At 32.5% G+C, this 12,852-nt stretch overlaps 8 non-coding genes across 8 annotated transcripts; all 8 read left to right on the top strand.

Moving 5' to 3' along the window:
• Positions 1–553: 553 nt before the first annotated feature.
• Positions 554–636, top strand: TRNAL-UAA (transfer RNA leucine (anticodon UAA)). Its single transcript has one exon. It is a non-coding gene; the product is annotated as a tRNA-Leu (tRNA).
• Positions 637–2,359: 1,723 nt separating this feature from the next.
• On the top strand, positions 2,360–2,442 carry TRNAL-UAA (transfer RNA leucine (anticodon UAA)). Its single transcript has one exon. It is a non-coding gene; the product is annotated as a tRNA-Leu (tRNA).
• Positions 2,443–3,927: 1,485 nt separating this feature from the next.
• On the top strand, positions 3,928–4,010 carry TRNAL-UAA (transfer RNA leucine (anticodon UAA)). The gene has a single exon. It is a non-coding gene; the product is annotated as a tRNA-Leu (tRNA).
• A 3,515-nt stretch (positions 4,011–7,525) lies between these two features.
• TRNAL-UAA (transfer RNA leucine (anticodon UAA)) lies at positions 7,526–7,608 on the top strand. The gene has a single exon. It is a non-coding gene; the product is annotated as a tRNA-Leu (tRNA).
• An 825-nt stretch (positions 7,609–8,433) lies between these two features.
• TRNAL-UAA (transfer RNA leucine (anticodon UAA)) lies at positions 8,434–8,516 on the top strand. Its single transcript has one exon. It is a non-coding gene; the product is annotated as a tRNA-Leu (tRNA).
• Positions 8,517–9,340: 824 nt separating this feature from the next.
• TRNAL-UAA (transfer RNA leucine (anticodon UAA)) lies at positions 9,341–9,423 on the top strand. Its single transcript has one exon. It is a non-coding gene; the product is annotated as a tRNA-Leu (tRNA).
• An 830-nt stretch (positions 9,424–10,253) lies between these two features.
• Positions 10,254–10,336, top strand: TRNAL-UAA (transfer RNA leucine (anticodon UAA)). The gene has a single exon. It is a non-coding gene; the product is annotated as a tRNA-Leu (tRNA).
• A 1,709-nt stretch (positions 10,337–12,045) lies between these two features.
• TRNAL-UAA (transfer RNA leucine (anticodon UAA)) lies at positions 12,046–12,128 on the top strand. Its single transcript has one exon. It is a non-coding gene; the product is annotated as a tRNA-Leu (tRNA).
• Positions 12,129–12,852: the final 724 nt, after the last annotated feature.

Here is a 12,852-nt window from a genome sequence, read left to right as displayed (position 1 = left end):
CAGGATGGCCGAGTGGTTAAGGTGTTGGGCTCATAATCCAATGGATTTATATCTGCTTGGATTCAAACCCCACTTCCGGTGTGGTTTTTAATTTCAGCTTCCAAAAAATGTACAATAAAGAATGTTATCAATTAGGGAAATTTAAAATTGACAGCCATATATCTTTCAACAAAAACATGGTCGTGTGAAATTACAGAGAAAGTAGCTATTTCTATTATAAAATCAAGAGCAATCGTTATAGCTGTACAGTTTAAAAAATGGTGAATACAATCAATTTCAGTAATTTAAAAATTTACAATCCACATAGAAAAAAATATGAACATTCCATCAGTACTTGTCATGAAAAACACTTTAACTACTGCAGCAGGAAGGTCATACCAAACATACTTTCAGAGATAAGAAGAAATATAGGTATTCTAATATACAAAAATCAGAGCTATGTAGTTATTTAGACTCAAAGCTGTATAATGATTAAAGACAAGTTAACAGAGCATGATGAAAAAAAGATGAACATTTCAATAGTGCTTATCATGATAAACTCCTTGGCTACCGCACCAGGGTGGCCGAGTGGTTAAGGCGTTGGACTTAAGATCCAATGGATTTATATCTGCGTGGGTTCGAACCCCACTCCTGGTATGGTTTTTAATTTCAGCTTCCAAGATATGTACAATAAAGAATGTCATCAATTAGGGAAAAATAACTGACAGCAATACATCCTCGATAAAAACATGGTTATGTGAAAGGACAGAAAAAGCAGCTATTTCCATTAAAAAATCAAGAGCAATCGTTATAGTTGTACAAATTAAAAATGTTTAATACCTACAATTTCAGTAATTTAAAATTGAGAATGCACATAGAAAAAAATATGAACATTTTAATGGTGCATACCATGATGAACGCTTTGGCTACTGCACCAGGATGGCCGAGTGGTTAAGGTGTTGGGCTTATAATCCAATGGATTTATATCTGCATGGATTCAAACCCCCCTTCTGGTGTGGTTTTTAATTTCAGCTTCCAAAAAATGTACAATAAACAATGTTATCAATTAGGGAAATTTAAAATTGACAGCCGTATATCTTTCAACAAAAACATGGTTGTGTGAAATTACAGAGAAAGTAACTATTTCTATTATAAAATCAAGAGCAATCATTATAGCTGTACACTTTAAAAAATGGTGAATACAAACAATTTCAGTACTTTAAAAATTGACAATCCACATAGAAATAAAAATGAACATTCCATCAGTACTTGTCATGAAAAACACTTTAACTACTGCAGCAGGAAGGTCATACCAAACATACTTTCAGAGATGAGAAGAAATATAGGTATTCTAATATACAAAAATCAGAGCTATTTAGTTATTTAGACTCAAAGCTGTATAATGATTAAAGACAAGTTCACAGAGCATGTTGAAAAAAAGTTGAACATTTCAATAGTGCTTATCTTGATAAACTCCTTGGCTACTGCACCAGGATGGCCGAGTGGTTAAGGCGTTGGACTTAAGTTCCAATGGATTTATATCTGGTATGGTTTTTAATTTCAGCTTCCAAGATATGTACAATAAAGAATGTCATTAATTAGGGAAAAATAACTGACAGCAATACATCCTCGATAAAAACATGGTTATGTGAAAGTACCGAAAAAGCAGCTATTTCCATTAAAAAATCAAGAGCAATCGTTATAGTTGTACACATTAAAAATGTTTAATACCTACAATTTCAGTAATTTAAAATTGACAATGCACATAGAAAAAAATATGAACATTTCAATAGTGCATATCATGATAAACGCTTTAGCTTCTGCACCAGGATGGCCGAGAGGTTTAGTTGTTGGGCGTATTATCCAATGGATTTATATCTGCATGGATTCAAACCCCACTTCTGGTGTGGTTTTTAATTTCAGCTTCCAAAAAATGTTCAATAAAGAATGTTATCAATTAAGGAAATATAAAATTGACAGCCGTATATCTTTCAAGAAAAACATGGTCGTGTGAAATCACAGAGAAAGTAACTATTTCTATTATAAAATCAAGAGCAATAATTATAGCTGTACACTTTAAAAAATGGTGAATACAAACAATTTCAGTACTTTAAAAAATTGACAATCCACATAGAAAAAAACATGAACATTCCATCAGTACTTGTCATGAAAAACACTTTAACTACTGCAGCAGGAAGGTCATACCAAACATACTTTCAGAGATGAGAAGAAATATAGGTATTCTAATATACAAAAATCAGAGCTATGTAGTTATTTAGACTCAAAGCTGTATAATGATTAAAGACAAGTTAACAGAGCATATTGAAAAAAAGATGAACATTTCAATAGTGCTTATTTTGATAAACTTCTTGGCTAACGCACCAGGATGGCCGAGTGGTTAAGGCGTTGGACTTAAGTTCCCATGGGTTTATATCTGCGTGGGTTCGAACCCAACTCCTAGTATGGTTTTTAATTTCAGCTTCCAAGATATGTACAATAAAGAATGTCATCAATTAGGGAAAAATAACTGACAGCAATACATCCTCGATAAAAACAAGGTTATGTGAAAGGACAGAAAAAGCAGCTATTTCCATTAAAAAATCAAGAGCAATCATTATAGTTGTACACATTAAAAATGTTTAATACCTACAATTTCAGTAATTTAAAATTGACAATGCACATAGAAAAAAACATGAACATTCCATCACTACTTGTCATGAAAAACACTTTAACTACTGCAGCAGGAAGGTCATACCAAACATACTTTCAGAGATGAGAAGAAATATAGGTATTCTAATATACAAAAATCAGAGCTATGAAGTTATTTAGACTCAAAACTGTATAATGATTAAAGACAAGTTAACAGTGCATTTTGAATAAAAGATGAACATTTCAATAGTACAGAAAAAGCAGCTATTTCCATCATAAAATCAAGAGCAATCGTTATACTTGTACACATTAAAAATGTTTAATACCTACAATTTCAGTAATTTAAAACTGACAATGTACCTAGAAAAAAAGATGAACATTTCAAAAGTGCTTATCATGATAAACGCTTTGGCTACCGCACCAGGATGGCTGAGTGGTTAAGGCGTTGGTTCGAACCCCATTCCTGGTATGGTTTTTAATTTCAGCTTCCGAGATATGTACAATAAAGAATGTCATCAATTAGGGAAAAATAACTGACAGCAATACATCCTCGATAAAAACATGGTTATGTGAAAGGACAGAAAAAGCAGCTATTTCCATTAAAAAATCAAGAGCAATCGTTATAGTTGTACACATTAAAAATGTTTAATACCTACAATTTGAGTAATTTAAAATTGACAATGCACATAGAAAAAAATATGAACATTTCAATAGTGCATACCATGATAAACGCTTTGGCTACTGCACCAGGATGGCCGAGTGGTTAAGGTGTTGGGCTTATAATCCAATGGATTTATATCTGCATGGATTCAAACCCCCCTTCTGGTGTGGTTTTTAATTTCAGCTTCCAAAAAATGTACAATAAAGAATGTTATCAATTAGGGAAATTTAAAATTGGCAGCCGTATATCTTTCAACAAAAACATGGTCGTGTGAAATAACAGAGAAAGTAACTATTTCTATTATAAAATCAAGAGCAATCGTTACAGCTGTACACTTTAAAAAATGGGGAATACAATCAATTTCAGTAATTTAAAAATTGACAATCCACATAGAAAAAAATATGAACATTCCATCAGTACTTGTCATGAAAAACACTTTAACTACTGCAGCAGGAAGGTCATACCAAACATACTTTCAGAGATGAGAAGAAATATAGGTATTCTAATATACAAAAATCAGAGCTATGTAATTATTTAGACTCAAAGCTGTATAATGATTAAAGACAAGTTGACAGAGCATATTGAAAAAAGATGAACATTTCAATAGTGCTTATTTTGATAAACTTCTTGGCTAACGCACCAGGATGGCCGAGTGGTTAAGGAGTTGGACTTAAGATCCCATGGATTTATATCTGCGTGGGTTCGAACCCCTCTCCTGGTATGGTTTTTAATTTCAGTTTCCAAGATATGTACAATAAAGAATGTCATCAATTAGGGAAAAATAACTGACAGCAATACATCCTCGATAAAAACAGGGTTATGTGAAAGGACAAAAAAAGAAGCTATTTCCATTAAAAAATCAAGAGCAATCGTTATAGTTGTACACATTAAAAATGTTTAATACCTACAATTTCAGTAATTTAAAATTGACAATGCACATAGAAAAAAATATGAACATTTCAATAGTGCATATAATGATAAACGCTTTGGCTACTGCACCAGGATGGCCGAGTGGTTAAGGTGTTGGGCTTATTATCCAATGGATTTATATCTGCATGGATTCAAACCCCACTTCTGGTGTGGTTTTTAATTTCAGCTTCCAAAAAATGTACAATAAAGAATGTTATCAATTAGGGAAATTTAAAATTGACTGCATCTTTCAACAAAAACATGGTCGTGTGAAATTACAGAGAAAGTAACTATTTCTATTATAAAATCAAGAGCAATCGTTATAGCTGTACAGTTTAAAAAATGGTGAATACAATCAATTTCAGTAATTTAAAAATTGACAATCCACATAGAAAAAAACATGAACATTCCATCAGTACTTGTCATGAAAAACACTTTAACTACTGCAGCAGGAAGGTCATACCAAACATACTTTCAGAGATAAGAAGAAATATAGGTATTCTTTCTAATATACAAAAATCAGAGCTATGTAGTTATTTAGACTCAAAGCTGTATAATGATTAAAGACAAGTTAACAGAGCATGATGAAAAAAAGATGAACATTTCAATAGTGCTTATCTTGATAAACTCCTTGGCTACCGCACCAGGATGGCCGAGTGGTTAAGGCGTTGGACTTAAGATCCAATGGATTTATATCTACGTGGTATGGTTTTTAATTTCAGCTTCCAAGATATGTACAATAAAGAATGTCATCAATTAGGGAAAAATAACTGACAGCAATACATCCTCGATAAAAACATGGTTATGTGAAAGGACAGAAAAAGCAGCTATTTCCATTAAAAAATCAAGAGCAATCGTTATAGTTGTACACATTAAAAATGTTTAATACCAACAATTTCAGTAATTTAAAATTGACAATGCACATAGAAAAAAATATGAACATTTCAATAGTGCATATCATGATAAACGCTTTGGCTACTTGCCTAGGATGGCCGAGTGGTTAAGGTGTTGGGCTTATAATCCAATGGATTTATATCTGCATGGATTCAAACCCCCCTTCTGGTGTGGTTTTTAATTTCAGCTTCCAAAAAATGTACAATAAAGAATGTTATCAATTAGGGAAATTTAAAATTGACAGCCGTATATCTTTCAACAAAAACATGGTCGTGTGAAATAACAGAGAAAGTAACTATTTCTATTATAAAATCAAGAGCAATCGTTATAGCTGTACACTTTAAAAAATGGTGAATACAATCAATTTCAGTAATTTAAAAATTGACAATCCACATAGAAAAAAACATGAACATTCCATCAGTACTTGTCATGAAAAACACTTTAACTACTGCAGCAGGAAGGTCATACCAAACATACTTTCAGAGATGAGAAGAAATATAGGTATTCTAATATAGAAAAATCAGAGCTATGTAGTTATTTAGACTCAAAGCTGTATAATGATTAAAGACAAGTTATCAGAGCATGATGAAAAAAAGATGAACATTTCAATAGTGCTTATCTTGATAAACTCCTTGGCTACCGCACCAGGATGGCTGAGTGGTTAAGGCGTTGGTTCGAACCCCACTCCTGGTATGGTTTTTAATTTCAGCTTCCAAGATATGTACAATAAAGAATGTCATCAATTAGGGAAAAATAACTGACAGCAATACATCCTCGATAAAAACATGGTTATGTGAAAGGACAGAAAAAGCAGCTATTTCCATTAAAACATCAAGAGCAATCGTTATAGTTGTACACATTAAAAATGTTTAATACCTACAATTTCAGTAATTTAAAATTGACTATGCACATAGAAAAAAATATGAACATTTCAATAGTGCATACCATGATAAACGCTTTGGCTACTGCACCAGGATGGCCGAGTGGTTAAGGTGTTGGGCTTATAATCCAATGGATTTATATCTGCATGGATTCAAACCCCCCTTCTGGTGTGGTTTTTAATTTCAGCTTCCAAAAAATGTACAATAAAGAATGTTATCAATTCGGGAAATTTAAAATTGACAGCCGTATATCTTTCAACAAAAACATGGTCGTGTGAAATAACAGAGAAAGTAACTATTTCTATTATAAAATCAAGAGCAATCGTTACAGCTGTACACTTTAAAAAATGGTGAATACAATCAATTTCAGTAATTTAAAAATTGACAATCCACATGGAAAAAAACATGAACATTCCATCAGTACTTGTCATGAAAAACACTTTAACTACTGCAGCAGGAAGGTCATACCAAACATACTTTCAGAGATGAGAAGAAATATAGGTATTCTAATATACAAAAATCAGAGCTATGTAGTTATTTAGACTCGAAGCTGTATAATGATTAAAGACAAGTTAACAGAGCATATTGAAAAAAAGATGAACATTTCAATAGTGCTTAATTTGATAAACTCCTTGGCTAAAGCACCAGGATGGCCGAGTGGTTAAGGAGTTGGACTTAAGATCCCATGGATTTATATCTGCGTGGGTTCTACCCCCTCTCCTGGTATGGTTTTTAATTTCAGTTTCCAAGATATGTACAATAAAGAATGTCATCAATTAGGGAAAAATAACTGACAGCAATACATCCTCGATAAAAACAGGGTTATGTGAAAGGACAAAAAAAGAAGCTATTTCCATTAAAAAATCAAGAGCAATCGTTATAGTTGTACACATTAAAAATGTTTAATACCTACAATTTCAGTAATTTAAAATTGACAATGCACATAGAAAAAAATATGAACATTTCAATAGTGCATATCATGATAAACGTTTTGGCTACTGCACCAGGATGGCCGAGTGGTTAAGGTGTTGGGCTTATTATCCAATGGATTTATATCTGCATGGATTCAAACCCCACTTCTGGTGTGGTTTTTAATTTCAGCTTCCAAAAAATGTACAATAAAGAATGTTATCAATTAGGGAAATTTAAAATTGACTGCATCTTTCAACAAAAACATGGTCGTGTGAAATTACAGAGAAAGTAACTATTTCTATTATAAAATCAAGAGCAATCGTTATAGCTGTACAGTTTAAAAAATGGTGAATACAATCAATTTCAGTAATTTAAAAATTGACAATCCACATAGAAAAAAACATGAACATTCCATCAGTACTTGTCATGAAAAACACTTTAACTACTGCAGCAGGAAGGTCATACCAAACATACTTTCAGAGATAAGAAGAAATATAGGTATTCTAATATACAAAAATCAGAGCTATGTAGTTATTTAGACTCAAAGCTGTATAATGATTAAAGACAAGTTAACAGAGCATGATGAAAAAAAGATGAACATTTCAATAGTGCTTATCTTGATAAACTTCTTGGCTACCGCACCAGGATGGCCGAGTGGTTAAGGCGTTGGACTTAAGTTCCAATGGATTTATATCCGCGTGGGTTCGAACCCCACTCCTGGTATGGTTTTTAATTTCAGCTTCCAAGATATGATAGAATGTCATCAATTAGTGAAAAATAACTGACAGCAATACATCCTCGATAAAAACATGGTTATGTGAAAGGACAGAAAAAGCAGCTATTTCCATTTAAAAATCAAGAGCAATCGTTATAGTTGTACACATTAAAAATGTTTAATACCTACAATTTCAGTAATTTAAAATTGACAATGCACATAGAAAAAAATATGAACATTTCAATAGTGCATACCATGATAAACGCTTTGGCTACTGCACCAGGATGGCCGAGTGGTTAAGGTGTTGGGCTTATAATCCAATTGATTTATATCTGCATGGATTCAAACCCCCCTTCTGGTGTGGTTTTTAATTTCAGCTTCCAAAAAATGTACAATAAAGAATGTTATCAATTAGGGAAATTTAAAATTGACAGCCGTATATCTTTCAACAAAAACATGGTTGTGTGAAATTACAGAGAAAGTAACTATTTCTATTATAAAATCAAGAGCAATCGTTATAGCTGTACACTTTAAAAAATGGTGAATACAATCAATTTCAGTAATTTAAAAATTGACAATCCACATAGAAAAAAACATGAACATTCCATCAGTACTTGTCATGAAAAACACTTTAACTACTGCAGCAGGAAGGTCATACCAAACATACTTTCAGAGATAAGAAGAAATATAGGTATTCTAATATACAAAAATCAGAGCTATGTAGTTATTTAGACTCAAAGCTGTATAATGATTAAAGACAAGTTAACAGAGCATGATGAAAAAAAGATGAACATTTCAATAGTGCTTATCTTGATAAACTTCTTGGCTACCGCACCAGGATGGCCGAGTGGTTAAGGCGTTGGACTTAAGTTCCAATGGATTTATATCCGCGTGGGTTCGAACCCCACTCCTGGTATGGTTTTTAATTTCAGCTTCCAAGATATGATAGAATGTCATCAATTAGTGAAAAATAACTGACAGCAATACATCCTCGATAAAAACATGGTTATGTGAAAGGACAGAAAAAGCAGCTATTTCCATTTAAAAATCAAGAGCAATCGTTATAGTTGTACACATTAAAAATGTTTAATACCTACAATTTCAGTAATTTAAAATTGACAATGCACATAGAAAAAAATATGAACATTTCAATAGTGCATACCATGATAAACGCTTTGGCTACTGCACCAGGATGGCCGAGTGGTTAAGGTGTTGGGCTTATAATCCAATTGATTTATATCTGCATGGATTCAAACCCCCCTTCTGGTGTGGTTTTTAATTTCAGCTTCCAAAAAATGTACAATAAAGAATGTTATCAATTAGGGAAATTTAAAATTGACAGCCGTATATCTTTCAACAAAAACATGGTTGGTGAAATTACAGAGAAAGTAACTATTTCTATTATAAAATCAAGAGCAATCGTTATAGCTGTACACTTTAAAAAATGGTGAATACAATCAATTTCACTAATTTAAAAATTGACAATCCACATAGAAAAAAACATGAACATTCCATCAGTACTTGTCATGAAAAACACTTTAACTACTGCAGCAGGAAGGTCATACCAAACATACTTTCAGAGATAAGAAGAAATATAGGTATTCTAATATACAAAAATCAGAGCTATGTAGTTATTTAGAATCAAAGCTGTATAATGATTAAAGACAAGTTAACAGAGCATGATGAAAAAAAGATGAACATTTCAATAGTGCTTATCTTGATAAACTCCTTGGCTACCGCACCAGGATGGCCGAGTGGTTAAGGCGTTGGACTTAAGATCCAATGGATTTATATCCGCGTGGGTTTGAACCCCACTCCTGGTATGGTTTTTAATTTCAGCATCCGAGATATGTACAATAAAGAATGTCATCAATTAGGGAAAAATAACTGACAGCAATACATCCTCGATAAAAACATGGTTATGTGAAAGGACAGAAAAAGCAGCTATTTCCATTAAAACATCAAGAGCAATCGTTATAGTTGTACACATTAAAAATGTTTAATACCTACAATTTCAGTAATTTAAAATTGACAATGCACATAGAAAAAAATATGAACATTTCAATAGTGCATACCATGATAAACGCTTTGGCTACTGCACCAGGATGGCCGAGTGGTTAAGGTGTTGGGCTTATAATCCAATGGATTTATATCTGCATGGATTCAAACCCCCCTTCTGGTGTGGTTTTTAATTTCAGCTTCCAAAAAATGTACAATAAAGAATGTTATCAATTAGGGAAATTTAAAATTGACAGCCGTATATCTTTCAACAAAAACATGGTCATGTGAAATAACAGAGAAAGTAACTATTTCTATTATAAAATCAAGAGCAATCATTACAGCTGTACACTTTAAAAAATGGTGAATACAATCAATTTCAGTAATTTAAAAATTGACAATCCACATAGAAAAAAACATGAACATTCCATGAGTACTTGTCATGAAAAACACTTTAACTACTGCAGCAGGAAGGTCATACCAAACATACTTTCAGAGATGAGAAGAAATATAGGTATTCTAATATACAAAAATCAGAGCTATGTAGTTATTTAGACTCAAAGCTGTATAATGATTAAAGACAAGTTAACAGAGCATATTGAAAAAAGATGAACATTTCAATAGTGCTTATTTTGATAAACTCCTTGGCTAAAGCACCAGGATGGCCGAGTGGTTAAGGAGTTGGACTTAAGATCCCATGGATTTATATCTGCGTGGGTTCGAACCCCTCTCCTGGTACGGTTTTTAATTTCAGTTTCCAAGATATGTACAATAAAGAATGTCATCAATTAGGGAAAAATAACTGACAGCAATACATCCTCGATAAAAACAGGGTTATGTGAAAGGACAAAAAAAGAAGCTATTTCCATTAAAAAATCAAGAGCAATCGTTATAGTTGTACACATTAAAAATGTTTAATACCTACAATTTCAGTAATTTAAAATTGACAATGCACATAGAAAAAAATATGAACATTTCAATAGTGCATATCATGATAAACGCTTTGGCTACTGCACAAGGATGGCCGAGTGGTTAAGGTGTTGGGCTTATTATCCAATGGATTTATATCTGCATGGATTCAAACCCCACTTCTGGTGTGGTTTTTAATTTCAGCTTCCAAAAAATGTACAATAAAGAATGTTATCAATTAGGGAAATTTAAAATTGACTGCATCTTTCAACAAAAACATGGTCGTGTGAAATTACAGAGAAAGTAACTATTTCTATTATAAAATCAAGAGCAATCGTTATAGCTGTACAGTTTAAAAAATGGTGAATACAATCAATTTCAGTAATTTAAAAATTGACAATCCACATAGAAAAAAACATGATCATTCCATCAGTACTTGCCATGAAAAACACTTTAACTACTGCAGCAGGAAGGTCATACCAAACATACTTTCAGAGATAAGAAGAAATATAGGTATTCTAATATACAAAAATCAGAGCTATGTAGTTATTTAGACTCAAAGCTGTATAATGATTAAAGACAAGTTAACAGAGCATGATGAAAAAAAGATGAACATTTCAATAGTGCTTATCTTGATAAACTCCTTGGCTACCGCACCAGGATGGCCGAGTGGTTAAGGCGTTGGACTTAAGATCCAATGGATTTATATCTGCTTGGTATGGTTTTTAATTTCAGCTTCCAAGATATGTACAATAAAGAATGTCATCAATTAGGGAAAAATAACTGACAGCAATACATCCTCGATAAAAACATGGTTATGTGAAAGGACAGAAAAAGCAGCTATTTCCATTAAAAAATCAAGAGCAATCGTTATAGTTGTAATTGTTAATACCTACAATTTCAGTAATTTAAAATTGACAATGCACATAGAAAAAAATATGAACATTTCAATAGTGCATACCATGATAAACGCTTTGGCTACTGCACCAGGATGGCCGAGTGGTTAAGGTGTTGGGCTTATAATCCAATGGAATTATATCTGCATGGATTCAAACCCCCCTTCTGGTGTGGTTTTTAATTTCAGCTTCCAAAAAATGTACAATAAAGAATGTTATCAATTAGGGAAATTTAAAATTGACAGCCGTATATCTTTCAACAAAAACATGGTTGTGGGAAATTACAGAGAAAGTAACTATTTCTATTATAAAATCAAGAGCAATCATTATAGCTGTACACTTTAAAAAATGGTGAATACAATCAATTTCAGTAGTTTAAAAATTGACAATCCACATAGAAAAAAACATGAACATTCCATCAGTACTTGTCATGAAAAACACTTTAACTACTGCAGCAGGAAGGTCATACCAAACATACTTTCAGAGATAAGAAGAAATATAGGTATTCTAATATACAAAAATCAGAGCTATGTAGTTATTTAGACTCAAAGCTGTATAATGATTAAAGACAAGTTAACAGCATGATGAAAAAAAGATGAACATTTCAATAGTGCTTATCTTGATAAACTCCTTGGCTACCGCACAAGGATGGCCGAGTGGTTAAGGCGTTGGACTTAAGATCCAATGGATTTATATCCGCGTGGGTTCGAACCCCACTCCTGGTATGGTTTTTAATTTCAGCTTCCAAGATATGTACAATAAAGAATGTCATCAATTAGTGAAAAATAACTGACAGCAATACATCCTCGATAAAAACATGGTTATGTGAAAGGACAGAAAAAGCAGCTATTTCCATTAAAAAATCAAGAGCAATCGTTATAGTTGTACACATTAAAAATGTTTAATACCTACAATTTCAGTAATTTAAAATTGACAATGCACATAGAAAAAAATATGAACATTTCAATAGTGCATATCATGATAAACGCTTTGGCTACTTGCCTAGGATGGCCGAGTGGTTAAGGTGTTGGGCTTATAATCCAATGGATTTATATCTGCATGGATTCAAACCCCCCTTCTGGTGTGGTTTTTAATTTCAGCTTCCAAAAAATGTACAATAAAGAATGTTATCAATTAGGGAAATTTAAAATTGACAGCCGTATATCTTTCAACAAAAACATGGTCATGTGAAATTACAGAGAAAGTAACTATTTCTATTATAAAATCAAGAGCAATCGTTATAGCTGTACACTTTAAAAAATGGTGAATACAATCAATTTCAGTAATTTAAAAATTGACAATCCACATAGAAAAAAACATGAACATTCCATCAGTACTTGTCATGAAAAACACTTTAACTACTGCAGCAGGAAGGTCATACCAAACATACTTTCAGAGATGAGAAGAAATATAGGTATTCTAATATAGAAAAATCAGAGCTATGTAGTT

The sequence above is a fragment of the Taudactylus pleione genome, unplaced genomic scaffold (genome assembly GCF_031769625.1).
Source record: "Taudactylus pleione unplaced genomic scaffold, aTauple2 ptg000154l, whole genome shotgun sequence".
NCBI lineage: Eukaryota > Metazoa > Chordata > Amphibia > Anura > Myobatrachidae > Taudactylus > Taudactylus pleione.
Note: the sequence above shows the minus strand (reverse complement) of the source record. Positions and strands in the feature narration are given on the sequence as shown.